Here is a 14,953-nt window from a genome sequence, read left to right as displayed (position 1 = left end):
AGAGGTGTGCCCCTCCTACCCCTCTATGTTGGAAAATCAATTTCCCAAACCAAATACCCTAGAATGGTCCCAGGTGGACGAAACGCGTTGGCTACCAATCTCATGCTGTGATTTTAAAGAAAAAACTCACTAATAAAGAATAAAGAAATTCTGGAAGAAGAAACGACTCTTACATTTGTTGTCCATTGTGAAGTTGTTCTACTGTTCTTTACCTGTATAAAATGGACTAAAAGAATGTGCTACATGTATTAGTGACTGAACAAGTGTGTGCTGAACCATTCTAGAGTATTTGGATTTAAGACAACCAGCCTTGATATTCGATGTACTGACATGTAATTGAATCGGCTGCAGGGTGCTGAGCAGAGCTTCAGCACTAGCACTCTTTCTTTTACAAATTAAACAGTGCTGTTGCTTTCCAAACTTAAATAAGCCTTCAAAGGCCTGTATACAAAGACACATTTAGAATTATCTCAGGTGGAAAAAGAAGTCTTTTTAAACTGGCAAACAATCAGTGGCCATAGCTAAATACAAGGCCTCTAAGGTACCTGGAGAGTACATGAAAGCAAAGAGTACATTTCAAACTCTACAAAAATCAGGCGTTGTAAAACCAAACACAAAACCTCCATTCTACCAGTATCCTGACAAGGCATCCAGTTGGAGATGTAGGAATCAATAGGAAGCAAAGAAAAGCAATGGCTTTAGAAAGGATTAATACATGTCTCAAAGAGTCTGGGGCATTATGAAAACCCCACTTAAGCGGCCTGAGCAGTGGTGAGTGTTAATGGGGAATTCTGTGTAATATTTTTAAAGATCACAGGATACATCCAAGATAGATGAAATGTAGATTTAATGAAGTAAAGAGAACAAACCCCCAGATGTATCTTCCCAGCTCCACAGCCAAGCCTCACTGAGGAATCCACAATCTAGAATCCCCAGTGAAACTCCGTTGCTAGGAAACTGTAGATTGCATGCAACAAGAATACATCAGTGGTCCCCATACATGAAATATAACACATATAGCATTTAAATTGAGGTTTACTGTTCCTTTCGGAGTGAGGTCCCCAAATAGAAGCTCATGAATGCAACTGCAGGAAAGTAATATGATGAATCTGTGGAGTGAACAAATGAAACGAGAGCACAAAAGAAAGGGATGGAAAGATGGATGGATGGGTCTGTGGTAAAATGGACGGAAGGGAGATACATGGGTGGGTGGAGAGCAGGTTGGAGTGATGGATGGACTCTACATGAAAAACTAGAATTATGGATGGAGAAATATGTGGGTGGATGAAAAGAAGGATAACTGGATGAAAGAAAATGAGAGGAAAATGGATTGATAGGGAGAAGAATAACAAGATAGTTGGGTGGGAAGTTGGTGGGAGAGAAGGATGGAGAGGTGGATAGGTTGATAAGAGCAAAAAATATGGATGATTTTGGATCAATGTAGGGAAAACAGGAGAGACAAAAACAGAAAAAAGGATTAATTAATAGATGGATGGATAGAAAAGAAAGAAAGGATGGAGGGAATTATAGATGGATAGGACTAGAGTCCAAAAGAATGGTATAAGTATGTGATCAATAAGTCACAAAAGATAAAGTGGGACAAGTTTTCTTTTTATTACGGTTCTCAAGAAATTGTGTTATAAATTGCACACAACGTCAGCCTACTGTCACTTCACCTCATCAGAGGTACACAAAAGTTTGCAATTGACAATTAAACAATACCTTCTTTGCAAGAAAAGTTGCTTTCGACATACAGAAGCCTTGGAAAAGTCTATAGGATGTAACGTGTCAGTTGTATTATCCCTAAAAGAGCCTTCAACTGCATCTACATCTGGTCGCAGTATTCTATTGGTGCTTATGTCTACACTAACCCTGGGTGTAGGACTACGCTACGCTCGCGTAGTTTGTGCAACTACGTGCTACGCGAATTGCACGTAGCACAGTGCAAAAACGCGTAGCGCAGCGTATTATTATTATTATTATTATTATTAAATTAAATTTATAAGGCGCACAGCTACCCAGAGGTTTCCCGGCGCCAGAGGAGAGGTCGCGACAGAAAGGATCGTTCCTGTTCTTTATGCTCCACCTCACCCACCTTGCTACGAAGTTCCGGTAAAATGAAAATAAAATACGGCCAGAAACATTGAGCTTTCCTCTAGTGCAAAAATGGTGCACAGGGAACAGCAATGTTCAGAGTATTTTCAACATACTTATGTGCTCTTTTGCTATAGACCCGGAAGGTCAATAGGTGAGACACACTTCAGATGCAGGTGTCTCTGTTTTGGAAATGGGAGAGAACTCACATCTGCTGCCTGCACTCAGTTACTTTGCACAGTTGTGCCAGACAAGAGAAAATAGAGCATCAAACTAACCTGATGTCCAGGGGCAGCTGACAGGTCTTGTGCGTGGGGGAGCGGGAGGCTGACACGCGGGGCGGGGGTCGTTGGCTGCTTTTTAAAAATAGTTTAAAAAATAAAACTCACCTTGCCGCCGCGAGGACCCACATCTTCTTTCCTGCCTACCTGTGTCCGACACCAGGTCAAAACAGGAAGCAGGCAGCCAAGCTCCCACCCATGAGCCAAACACAGCGCCGCATGCAGTGTTGTGATTGGTCTGAACGCCGTAACACGGTGCTCAGCCACGGGCTGGAGGGGTGGGCAGGTTCTCCATGCAGACTATAATTCAGCCTGCATGGAGAACAGGGAGTGCGCATGACTGTTTTGGGCGGCCCAAGAGTGCCGACCAAACAGTCATTGCGCACAGGAGTGTTCTACCACTCCTCCCCTGCAGCTCTGCCCCACCCCCTCACGCACTGCCACTGCAGAAGGAGAAAATACAAATATAATAACATTCCGTTATTATCATTTTATTTTTTCCTTTCTTTGCTGCTCCTGGTAGTGGGCTGATGCTCTTCCGCTTTAGCGCAGGAACTGCCCCTGCTGATGGCCCTGTCACACTGGTAATTCTTTGAACCGCAGAGAGGAAATTAAGCGGTAGACCTCAAGTTACTATCTAGGTATCTAGTGCATCTCATCTTATAGATCAATGTATGACTGCCACTGACCAAACTCAATATACATGTTTAGGGCCTTAGTTAGAGCTTGGGAGATGGGATTCTTCATTAGAACTATGGCAGATGTCCTGCATGCAATACTAAGAGTGCATTATACACTATGGCACTAGTAATACTAGAATATCCATCACATTTTAAGGAAGTAGCCCATCTACCATACTTTAAATAAGGCCCTTAGGGGCATATTAGCAAGAACCTCGTCAAAATTATCGCAGTTTTAGCGGCACGGCGATAATGGGCTTGCTAATATGCGTTATAGAATTCCAATAGAACCCCAAGTTAGATGTACAGGACATCTAACCTGGGCTTCTATTGGAATTCTATAACGCATATTAGCAAGCCCATTATCGCCGTTTTAGCGGCAGTTTCCTGCTGCTGTAACGGCGATAATTTTAACGAGGTTCCTGCTAATGTGCCCCTTAGTCTCTACCCTTATAAAATCACGTAGAGGACATAGTGAAAGCATGATGGAGGCTGCACTCTTTAAAATGGTAGCTGCTGTCAACAAGCCAAGAATTCTGATAAAATATGGATAAAATATGGCTAAATAGATATGGTGCTGTCAGGCTCTCTCCCTCTCACGCAATGCAGCCTAGGAGCATGGGTTACTGCTCTAAATTGTGGCAGATATTAGTACATCTGCCCCAGGTGTTAGCACATCTAAAGGATTCCAGTTTGAGACAGACATAATGCTTTTTGCAAGCCATTTCATACTTAATAGAGAAGTATTAGGAAAGTATTATCACACCAAAAGCAGATCATTTATTTGACTTCTTCAGATACTGACGATTCTTAATGTTTTATCGAAACATACTTCCCCTTTTATTTAAATGTTATAATTTTGAGTAATTTTCAATGTCAAACACCACTGAATATGTGCAAAATATTAAGCCTTGGCAGCTAACTCCACTCCGCCAGCAGAGTTTGCGACGTTTTTGGAGTGCGATGTTTTCAAAAACTCTGCACTCGCAGCAGGGCGGAGTTTACTGGTGCCAGGAAGACAGGGTTGTAGGACTTACCTACTCCTGCTGCTGGCTGCACTCGTCTCCCGCTGCTCCGGCTGGCTCCTAGAATTCAATTAACAGGAAGAACTGCAGTGCGCATGCGTGAAGGCATGCTTGACACTGTTATAGGGAGGATGCCCAGGACAGGTAAGGTCAGGCCCTACTACTCGGGGGATGCGAGGGGGTGCAGGAGGGTGGGGGTGCAGGGTGGTGCACTACGCCAGGTCATGGAGCTCCGTGGAATTTCAGAGTTTTCCACTAAATCCATGAAATTCCATGGAATACTACTAATAGCTCCACCCAGGGTTACAAAATATACATGTGCTCTATATTAGGTAAAAATAAATTCTAAAGTGTCCTTTCACATTTCCATCTATGATAATAGTTTAATGTTGTTTTTTTATTGTGGTCACGTTTTCAGGATGCTGTTTCAGAGTATTAGTAGAAACTTAACATGATCACAAACCATTGAGATCCCTGCATGACCCATTGGCATCTTATATGAGACGTCATTGTGGATTTTATTTATTTACTTGTTTCTAAATGTGAACGATAATTTTGTGCGTAGTTTCTCAAAGCAAGCTACATTTGTTTAATTGCATGGAGAACATTATTAATATATATCTAGTATAAGTTTATAGATCCTTATATTATTTTTTTAATTTAGGCTTAGGTATTAAGTGCTCCGGGTCTGCCCAGACGTGGGTCCCGGGTTCACTGTGCCACTGGAATCAAGCTCTCATGGCTGAAGAAGGGTGAAACCCCGAAACCGGTCCTAGGATGCTTGTTTCCGGTCCAGGGAGGGCCCGGCTTGGCAGTTCGGGCTGGACTGTTCCCATGAGGCACAGGGTCAAGACTGATTTGCATATGGCCAGGTCTAAACTGGGGTGGCATGGTGAGCAAAAGAATGATGGATTTAACCCATATCTCTTGACTGGGGTTGAATGTTTTGATTTGTTCTGCATTCCGTCCATCAATTGTGTGTCTTTTGCTTTCTCGCCCTAAGTGCGCCGGGTATGCCCAGACGTGGGTCCCGGGCTCACTGTGCCACTGGAATCAGGCTATCCTGACAGAAGAGGGGTGAAACCCCAAAACCGGTCCTAGGATGCGTGTTTCCGGTCCAGGGAGGGCCTGGCTTTGCAGTTCGGGCTGGACTGTTCCCATGAAGCACAGGGTCAAGACTGATTTGCATATGGTCAGGTCTAAACCGGGGTGGCATGGTGAGCAAAAGAATGATGGATTTAACCCAGATCTCTTGACTGGGGGTGAATGTTTTGATTTGTTCTGCATTCCGTCCATCAATTGTGTGTCTTTTGCTTTCTTGCCCTAAGTGCGCCGAGTATGCCCAGACGTGGGTCCCGGGCTCACTGTGCCACTGGAATCAAGCTCTCATGGCTGAAGAGGGGTGGAACCCCGAAACCGGTCCTAGGATGCTTGTTTCCGGTCCAGGGGGGGCCTGGCCTGGCAGTTCGGGCTGGACTGTTCCCGTGAGGCACAGGGTCAAGACTGATTTGCATATGGCCAGGTCTAAACTGAGGTGGCATGGTGAGCAAAAGAATGATGGATTTAACCCAGATCTCTTGACTGGGGTGAATGTTTTGATTTGTTCTGCATTCCGTCCATCAATTGTGTGTCTTTAGGTATTGAGTATAACATTTCTTGCCTTCAAGTGGCAGGTAGATGGACACAGAAATGTTGTTTCCATAAGCGAAACATACATTGTAAATCACCTAAGCGCATGCATATATGACATTGCAGTTTATACCTCTGTTATGACAGCAGAGGAGGTTTTCGTAAGGTTGTGACATATTTGCCCATGCTAACTAACCCCAGCATATTTCAGCACTTGTATTCCAGTTCCAAAGGTGGGCAGGTTGATGGTTAGAGCTGGTTATTTGGCTAAGTATAAACAAAATCAATAAATGGGCTCTGTACAAAATCAATAAATGAGGGACTTACCCACAGTTATGAAGTCTTGGGCCATGTGCCCATTCATGGAAACTTTCCTTGAGTCATTGTGCTCATAGTGAGGGCCTCCCCCTGGCATCTTGACTGGATGGAGCTGCTCGTATGGTGAAACAGTGTCCCATGAGAACGAGAAGTGGGTGTGTCTAAAGGCGTGTGATGTCCAGGGTGTGAAGCAGCGGTGGCTCCTCTGCTATGGTGGAAGAGCGTCATCCTCCCTGCCAGCCTCAAATTTTGACAAATAAAACGATAATAAAACTCGTTAATTATCATTTTATTTTTCTTTAATTTCATGAGGCTTGGGGGTGGGGCCATAGCAGGACAGGTCAGGAGGGGGAGTGGTGAGTACTGCCTTCAGTGCGCATGTGAGTTTGGCCAGCAGTCTCATGCTTGCCAAATCCACATGTGCAGTGAAGCTGTTTCCAACCCAGAGGCATTGCTGGGTTGGATAGAGATCAGGGAGAGGCTCCCAGTCTCCCTGGGAGTGCAAACCCTCAGCACCCAGGCCAATAATGATGCTGCTCTTATGCATGAGAGCAACATTATGATTGGCAGCAGGGGAGGCTGCCGGCCTCTGCCTGCAGCGAGGAAGAAGTAGAAGAGCTGCGTTTCGGCAGGCGCAATACGGCAGGTAAGTTCTTTTCACTTTACTTTTTTTTTCTTTCACTGTTTTCTTTGCCCTCCCCGCCTCACCATTCCGACTGCACACCAGCCTTTACTGGTGTGAAGCAATTAAAGACAAAAGGGGCATGCCAGAGGAGGAGGTCAAGGACATTCTATGTAAATGCTTAGACCCCCAAGAGAGCAGAAGACTGGTTCCATTAACACAAGCAATGAAAAAGCACTTGATTCTGACTTTCAAATGTGAGTGCTCACTTAGCTATTGGCTTTGCTACTGCTTGTTTTAGCATAGTTTATGGCCAAAGCCATCCAGACATGGCCACCCATGGAATCTTTGTTTTGATGAAGTGTAGCAAACCATTCCATGGTAGCTGTCTATGCATCCGAACACAAGCATGGGGTGCCCTTCTTGATTTTTTTTTATAAAGTACAGGAAAAATCCTTCTTACATCGGAATTTTGCAACAGTAAAAAGAAATAAAGTAGGCTGCAAAAAGAAGCGAGTGACCTGGTAGCCATATGCAAATGTTGGGCTTTAATCAAAACAATGTTTACAGAAAGTTTAAAAAAGAATAAAGCATGGAGGTGAGGCCTGCAAGGAACTGATAATAGCAATATACGGAAATATGTAGAGCTTGAGTTAAAAAAATTACTTTCCAAGTGAGAGAGAAAGCCACGCACCAAGAATCCTTCGGGTGGTGTGAGTGCCCTTTTAAAATAGTTATTTACCTAATGTAAAGTAACATAACCAAAACATAAGTTGGCTCTCCTTACCTCTACCCTCATTGGTTTAACGTAGACTCCAGCTCTAGACAATTGAGGATGCACACTCGACTTGCTTATCGCTGGGAAGCCTCAGGGTAGCTATGCATTGTATACATTTGTATAAGATAATATAACATAGCAATAACAAAGATAACATACATACCACATCATACCATACCATACCATAGCATAACATAACCTACCATAACCATAACCAAAACATAACCATATCATAACATGCCAAAACATAACATAACCCAACCAAAACATAACATAAACATAACCAAAATAAAGCAGAGCGTAACAAAGAGAAAATGGTGGTGGGATACAGGGGGGAAACTGTAGGGCCTTTTCAGTAGCTCTGGTAGCGGTAAGTGGTTAATGGTTAGGAATGTTTTTATTTACCACTTTTGCTACAAGGCCTTGGACTCTGGCGTACTTCAATTGGATAGCCTAGTCACTCTGTTTGTATACATTACTCTGTGATTGTAAAATGGGTGAGCAGTGAAGACTAAGTGCCTGATTCTGAGTTCCAAACCCAGTGGTCCAACCGCCGTATTACGAGTAGGGCAGTTGGACCGTGAGTAAACCGCCGCAGCCACCAGGGTTTCGTGATCCCTGGCGATGGTGCGGCGGTCTTCAGGTAGTAATATGCTTGGCGGTGATGACGTAGCACCGCCAAGCATATTACAAGTTCCCTTGCTGGGCTCCTAACTGCAGCAGTTAGGCTGCATTGGGAAACAAAGGGGGCCCTACAGGACCCCCTGGTGCCTCATGGCCCATGGGATACATGCAAGGGGGCACCCCCTTTCCTGCAGGGCATTGACTTCACTGTCCATGCCATGCAGTAATAGGCTTTGACGCTCTCATTGTGATGCCTTTGTGAAAGGCACTGCAGTGGGAACGCCAAAGGACCGCCCGCCAGACCAGGGGAAAACTCCTAATGTGGTGGGTGGGCGGCAGTCGAGTTTGGCGGTGCGGGAGCAGGGCGGTGGTGCACCACCCAGCTCCCGCACTGCCAAACTTGTATTCAGGCCTTAATTCTAGGAGTTGAAAGAAGAATTGGAGTTCCAACACCAGGCGATTACATACAATGAGCTCAATGGACTGTCGTAGCTATATCCTTTAAAGAGAGCAACTCTTTTATTCACATATTGGGATCTAAGGACTTACAATAAGGATGCCACAAAACAAAGAAGGGCCATGCACTTTCTTGGGCCAAGATACAACCCCTAGAAATTATTTTATACTTATTTGTTATAAAGTTGTCGGTCAACTAACAAAGGGCCCTGTGGCCAATGTTGTTTCATCTGGGAAGGGTCCATGCTTTTTTTTTTACATAACAATTTTTTTTTATTGCTTTCAGTATAAATAAACAGTAAAATCAAGAGACCGTGGATTGCATTCAGCATTAAGGCCATGCAGAGGATACACATTAATATAATACTGATGCAAGACAAGGCTCTCAATCAAATCCCATCCTTACATATATGAGCGGAGATCATCACAGGAAGTCCATGGGGTCCGTATTCTTATATATTTCATCTCCCAACCCCTACACTTAGAAATTATTAATCCTGCCGCTGTGCAGAAATGCATACCATTAATCCACTTGTCCACTGGTGATGGTAGTGCCTGGCTCCAGTGTCTGGCTATGTTATCTTCATCTATCAGAAAGTCTATCTGGCCAACGTTCGTTGTGCTCTGATTGAGGTCCACTCATCCATGATACTCAGCGTTTGCACCCTAGGGTCCCGTGACTTGGGCATCACTGCCCAGGCAATGAGGTTATAGAATTGTTGCCAGTATGATGATATGTTAGCACAATTCCATATCACGTGGTAAAAGGAGGTCCCGGCGGTCTCTCAACTCTGAAATTTCGAGTTTGTATCCCTGCCTCCTTTGGTCCATGCTTTCTTGATTAACTTCAGGAGCTCTCTCATCTCCAGTCTCTTACTATACACTTTGTTTACCGTTCACATCAATGATGCACAGGTGCAAGATAACGTATCAAGCCTTTAATGATATGTCTGCCCTTTACCCTAGTTTCTTAGTGTCTCTGTATAAAAGGCTGGAAAACTCACTGGGTTTGACACAAGTATGCTGAGAATTTGTAAAATCACTCCAAAAACACAGGTCACTAGAATCCCAACACTGGGAATGGATAACCCAAATTGTATGCTACCTGAATGAAGAGGCTTAATAAAATATATTGGTAGCACAATAGTTTTGTGCTTGATATTCTGACCATTCCAGTCCAGGCTGCCAAAGCACTACTTTCCTGAGCTCAGGAGTATGCCATTCCTGGGTCACAAACTACATTATGTAGCACGTAAAGTAGTGGTACAGTAGTGCTACTTACTACAAAACGCAATTCACAAACCATAGGGATGGAGATCTCACCCCCGCCACACCTATCCTTTCTATTAAGAGATCTCTGCACATGTAAGTTTACTAGTTAGTAGTAAATGTAAAAGGGACAAGGGAGAATAGTGGGAAAATGGGGAGTATCTACTACTAAGTGGGAGGTGCTTAGAGAAATTTAAGGTGGGGTTTAGGGAGGGGTATGCTAACAAAACAGACACCCGCAAAAAGTAAGACCATTGCTATTCACAAACTACACTTCTAAAGTTACTTCAGATCTAATAGTGTCAAAACAGGCTCAAATGTGCTCCATAGTCATACAAAAACCCCCTTTGGGTAAACACACATACAATAATATGTGTATTAATACAATGAACAGAGATAACAAAACTGGAGTGAGACTTTAACACTACCCACATGATTATACTGACTTAAAATGGGCGGAAGATTAAATAAATCATAACACTTTAAAATATTCAGACGAACTGGATTTTTATAAAAGAATCTATCTATGACTACCCCCTCATTTCAGCCGGTGATCTGGATGTATAGTCAACCAGATCGTGCCTTTTATTTATAATCAGAAGGTGAGTCATGGTCTGGAATAAAAGTCGATAAAATTAATGAGATACTCGTTGGAGCAAGAAATAGATATTTGCCCACGTTGGTTCAAATTTGAGGCTCATTTAGTCCTATCTGGTGGATTCCACCCAATAATTTGTGTTTTACTGGGAGCTATTGTGTTTTTCCTGAAGAAGGTGATGGTCATAATATAGTACCCACCTAAACGCGTCGGTGCTCTAGCAAGGAAGGCCCACTACAAATCTATGTGGACTATGATTATTGATGATAAAATCTCTCAATATACAGAATAACTGTTTTTGATCCAGATTTAGTGGTCTTTTCTATGACTAGGAACTATTTTCCTGCTTGTTCTCCCAACTTTGTATTGTTGCTGCTAAAAGATACTTGTTTTTTAAGCTAGTAGATCAAAATTAATTATTTTAAGGTTTTGCAATATTGTTATTATCAAATGAATTTAGAAAGGGATTGTTATTTTTAACATATATTTTTAATATAAATTTTGTACATAACAATATATTGAATACATTTGTACTGTCCATTTGATGACTTGATCACGAGGTTTCTATATTCATTGTTTTCACATTGGTGACACAGGGTTCCTAGTGTAAGCGTGGATTATTGTGTGTGTGTTTACCCAAAGGCGGTTTTCATATGACTAAGGTCTGTTTTGGTACCCTTCTCCTTTGGTGCTTTGGGTCCCTCTCAAAGTTAACCGGCAACCACCAGCTCAAAGCAATGACAAGATGGGCAAAGTAAACCTGAAAGGGAAATACCATGTTGTGTAGTCTTCGATGTATCCTGGGACACCATTCTTTCAGAACAAGGTTTCTAAGGTACCTACTTCATGTGTAACACGCATGCACACATGTTCTTGCACACATGCACCTCTGCCCCTCTCTTAAACCCCATTTCCTTATCAGGGGTAGGGAGGGGTATTAAAACTAGGGGTGGGTGTCATTTGCTGTAGCATGATGACGGAAATAGCGTCAAAAGTATGGCAGATTATGTGGAATTATGCGAAAAACACCCCCTCGCCTCCAGGAGGAGCCGGAAGATCCATTTTGCACTAAGAAGATAGCTGTAAATGAAACAGAACACGAACACCGGCAGTCAGCTGCTACTTGCTCTCTGTTCCTGTGCATTTTGCCACAAATTACTAAAAATGATACAAACGGGCATTCCCAATTAGTTTCCAGTAATTTCGCATCACATGCAAAATTACCGAAATTGCTCCAATTAGAGGAGAGGTGTGGCTCACTAGTTAGAGGCGGCAGACCCGTAAGCAGAGAATCGGCCAGGGACCAGGGTTCAATTCCCGACGCGGCAGGGTCGTGGACCAGGGTCAAAACGGACTCGATAATTCTCGCCTCGGTACCTATTCTAACCAGGAACACACTCGGCATCTCTGGGCATTAAGCTTGCCTCATCTCTACAACGGCCCCCCACAGACGCCGGGGATGCCTGGTTTCACCTTGGAGATACCCAGAAAGGGACCATCTCACAGGGATAGTCAGGACGGGTTCCCCAGCGGTCTACAGCACCGGGACACCCCGTTGCTGGGGTAGCTGTGCGCTTTATAAGTCTACAACATTTACATTTATTTACATTTATAATTCAAATTTCACCCACGCTTAATTAAAACCTCCTATATGCAGGACATATTGCGCCTGGGCAGGGTTAGCAAATGGACTTCTGATCTAGAATTAGGTGCCACCACCCTTCAGCCTGGCATAAGCAGGGGCTAGCCATCCTCCACTATGGGTAGGAGTCCACTTTAAATTGCACCGTCTATCTGCAGAGCCTTCTAATCATAAGTACAGAGCAACTACAGGGATCTCCAGGGTATGCACAGGTCGTGAAGCCCACTGGGGAACATAACAGAGCATGGTAGAAGTAGTTAAACAGTGGCATCGGGAGTAGAGTGCCTTGTCCTTCAAATACCTTCCTTACTGCTTATAGAAAGGAAAGATAAGCCCCCCACCCAAACAAAACTTTTTTTAGATTCTGTGTTTCAAGAACAGCAGTGTTGTTTTGCATCATCTCTGTTTTATCACTGGGAAACCACCTAGCATTGGGACAGAAAACATGTATGAAGTCTGAGCGTAAGTAGAAGGAAGGTGGAAAAGGTTAGCTGGTTTTAATCCAACTTCCAAGGTACAGATCTGCATATGTGTGACTGTGAACAAAGCATCTTGTTCTTTACACTGTACAGTAACCCACTGCGCTAGATTACATAAACTTTTCAAAGGTGCATTCCAATGTTTGCAATGATTGCTCGATCCAAATGTCATTTTCACACTGTTCAGTCAGTGCAGATGATGATGCAAAATTGCACCGCATTGATGAGACGTTTCCGAAATCTGTGTGTCTTCTAAAGATGTCCTTTTACTCAGAGGTCGGTTCAGAAGTCTGTTCCCTTAGAAGAAATCAGATGTTCTTCTTTTAAAGAATTAGAAAGAGCCACATGTATGGAGGTAATTTTAATGGCTGATACTCATATATTTTTCCACCCACAAATTCTAACTCCGCACACAGGGCTTGTAGGCCCTCATTGCAAGTGGCCGGGTCTTTGACACGATAATCAATGCAGCCGATAAACTCTGACTCCATGAGGACCTGAATTTACCAGGTGCTATAAGTAGCATCTATTATATGATATGGGGCAGTGATATGCTGATTTTGGTGCTTAATGCACTAAAATCTGCATGTTCTGGTAACCACATAGCCTTCTTCCTCATTTTGGAAGGCTCGAGTTGCTGAAAGTGATGTGGGGAAAATTGCAGAGGTGCTGCAAACTCCTAATTCCTGTTGGGGTGGTAACCTAGAATTTGATGGACACCCACAATTCGGGTCTTACTGACCCAAAAAGTGAAGATCGGCATAGTTTGGACTGCTGAGCTGTCATTTATGCATGAGGATTTCCTCTTACAAGTGTAGTTTGTATAGTAGTGGAGTGTCATTAGAGTGGCCGAGAAAATGCAAAGCTAATGAGCTACATATCCACTTGGGCGTAGCTTTGTAAGTATTCACAAACATTTGCAACGCCTTTCTCACATTTGTTTGCACTTCTTAACTCAGACCCAGGTGACCAGATGGTGAATAATACAGACAAATAGTAGGAGCGCATAGACTTTCAGATTTCCAGGGTGTTCAAGTTGGGAGGATTACACACTGAAAAATATTTTCTGCAGGAAGGAAAACATTAAAATGTTTTGTTTGTGAAATAACATAAATATCATAATCCATTGCAATCCCAATTCAGAGAGCCCCCACAAGTGGATTTAGGGTATCATAAATAAAACTGCGTGAAAAATGTGCATTTAGTTTCCCTTAGTTCCTCATTGTCTGTATTTTCCATGGTGGAGAGCACTGTCGATTCAGTCATTCTGTGCCCTTTGGATGATGCAAAATTGTAGTCCTACTTCTATGTTTGTGGAATGTCCTGGTTTTAGGTTTTCAAAAGCTGGTCACTCAGCTGTAATTGAATGTGAGCATCATACTTTCATAGCAGAAACTCTAAACTCAGAACCACCGCACCGCTGCATTCAAGAGCACAGTCATACATCTCTGACGGGGGTGGGCGAGTTCCTAGCAGCTAGAGGCAGTTATACATCAGGATACACCTTTCTCTGCGAATTACCAATTTTGCTTGTAATGCGTTTTCAAACTTAAGCCCTCATTACGATTTGCACTGTACTGGTGGAATGTAAACTCTCCATCTATAATTGCCCTTACCGTGCTGTAACACCTCACCAGTATCTTGCAATTACAAGGTAAAGCCAGTCGAATGGGGAATAACTATATAGGCTTCGTTTTATTTGTAATGCAACCGCGTGGAATTCACAACTTCATGGGGTTAAACACTTCTATTTACTACCTGGTCAGGTGGTAAACGGAGCAGAGGATACTGCCCGGGGACGAGTGGGTGGTGGAGGAAAGGGCAGAAGTGCCCTGCAAGTGGGGAATATTGCAAGCCCTCTCTTGGCAGAATAGCAGATAGAGGCTTGGCAGCTGTTGCAGTTCTATGTAGGAGGACTTCTGGTCTTAAAGGACTCACCTCATCTTCGTCTGGCTGTGATCCTCTCTCACCTGGACTGAGACCTTAGTAGTGTCCAGAACAAGATAAAAGTAGAGGCAGGATGAGGAGGATGTTGAGATCCAGGCAGAAGTGAACCTGAGCAGTTGTGGGTTGAGGAGTCATCCAGTGATAAGCCAGAGATGGGAGATGTCTCCATGGGTGGAACACTTCCTGGCGAGAAAGGTGGCCGCGTGCTCTCTGTTCCTTTTGGTATCAGAGTGCTTCTCGGAACACGTTCAAGGTTTTACAAGTCTATGAAAACGTGCATTTACAGGAACTTTGCTGTTTTACTACTGTCGTTTCACATGATTGATCCAAATACTTAGTTTAATATAATTTTAAGGTATGAAATTACTTAGACCTGAAGTATTGCATGGAAATAACAAGGTGAGCATATTGTGGCAGTACCTGACAGCTTCCAACATATGATAGGTTGCCCAGCCTATGACCGGTACCTCAACGTGTGATGGCAGTACCTGGGTGAACAGTATCTTGGCTG

At 43.5% G+C, this 14,953-nt stretch overlaps 1 protein-coding gene across 1 annotated transcript in view; it reads right to left on the bottom strand.

Moving 5' to 3' along the window:
• Positions 1-14,515, bottom strand: part of LOC146868581 (P2Y purinoceptor 4-like) — a 97,986-nt gene extending 83,471 nt beyond the window's left edge. Inside the window, exon 1 of the mRNA XM_085615750.1 lies at positions 14,434-14,515. The gene's annotated coding sequence lies outside the window, so the exon portion shown is untranslated. The remainder of the gene's footprint in view (positions 1-14,433) is intronic.
• Between the last annotated feature and the right edge of the window lie 438 nt (positions 14,516-14,953).

This window comes from Triturus cristatus, chromosome 1_2 (assembly GCF_964204655.1).
Source record: "Triturus cristatus chromosome 1_2, aTriCri1.1, whole genome shotgun sequence".
Taxonomy (NCBI): Eukaryota; Metazoa; Chordata; class Amphibia; order Caudata; family Salamandridae; genus Triturus; species Triturus cristatus.
This window is presented reverse-complemented; position numbering and strand designations above follow the sequence as displayed.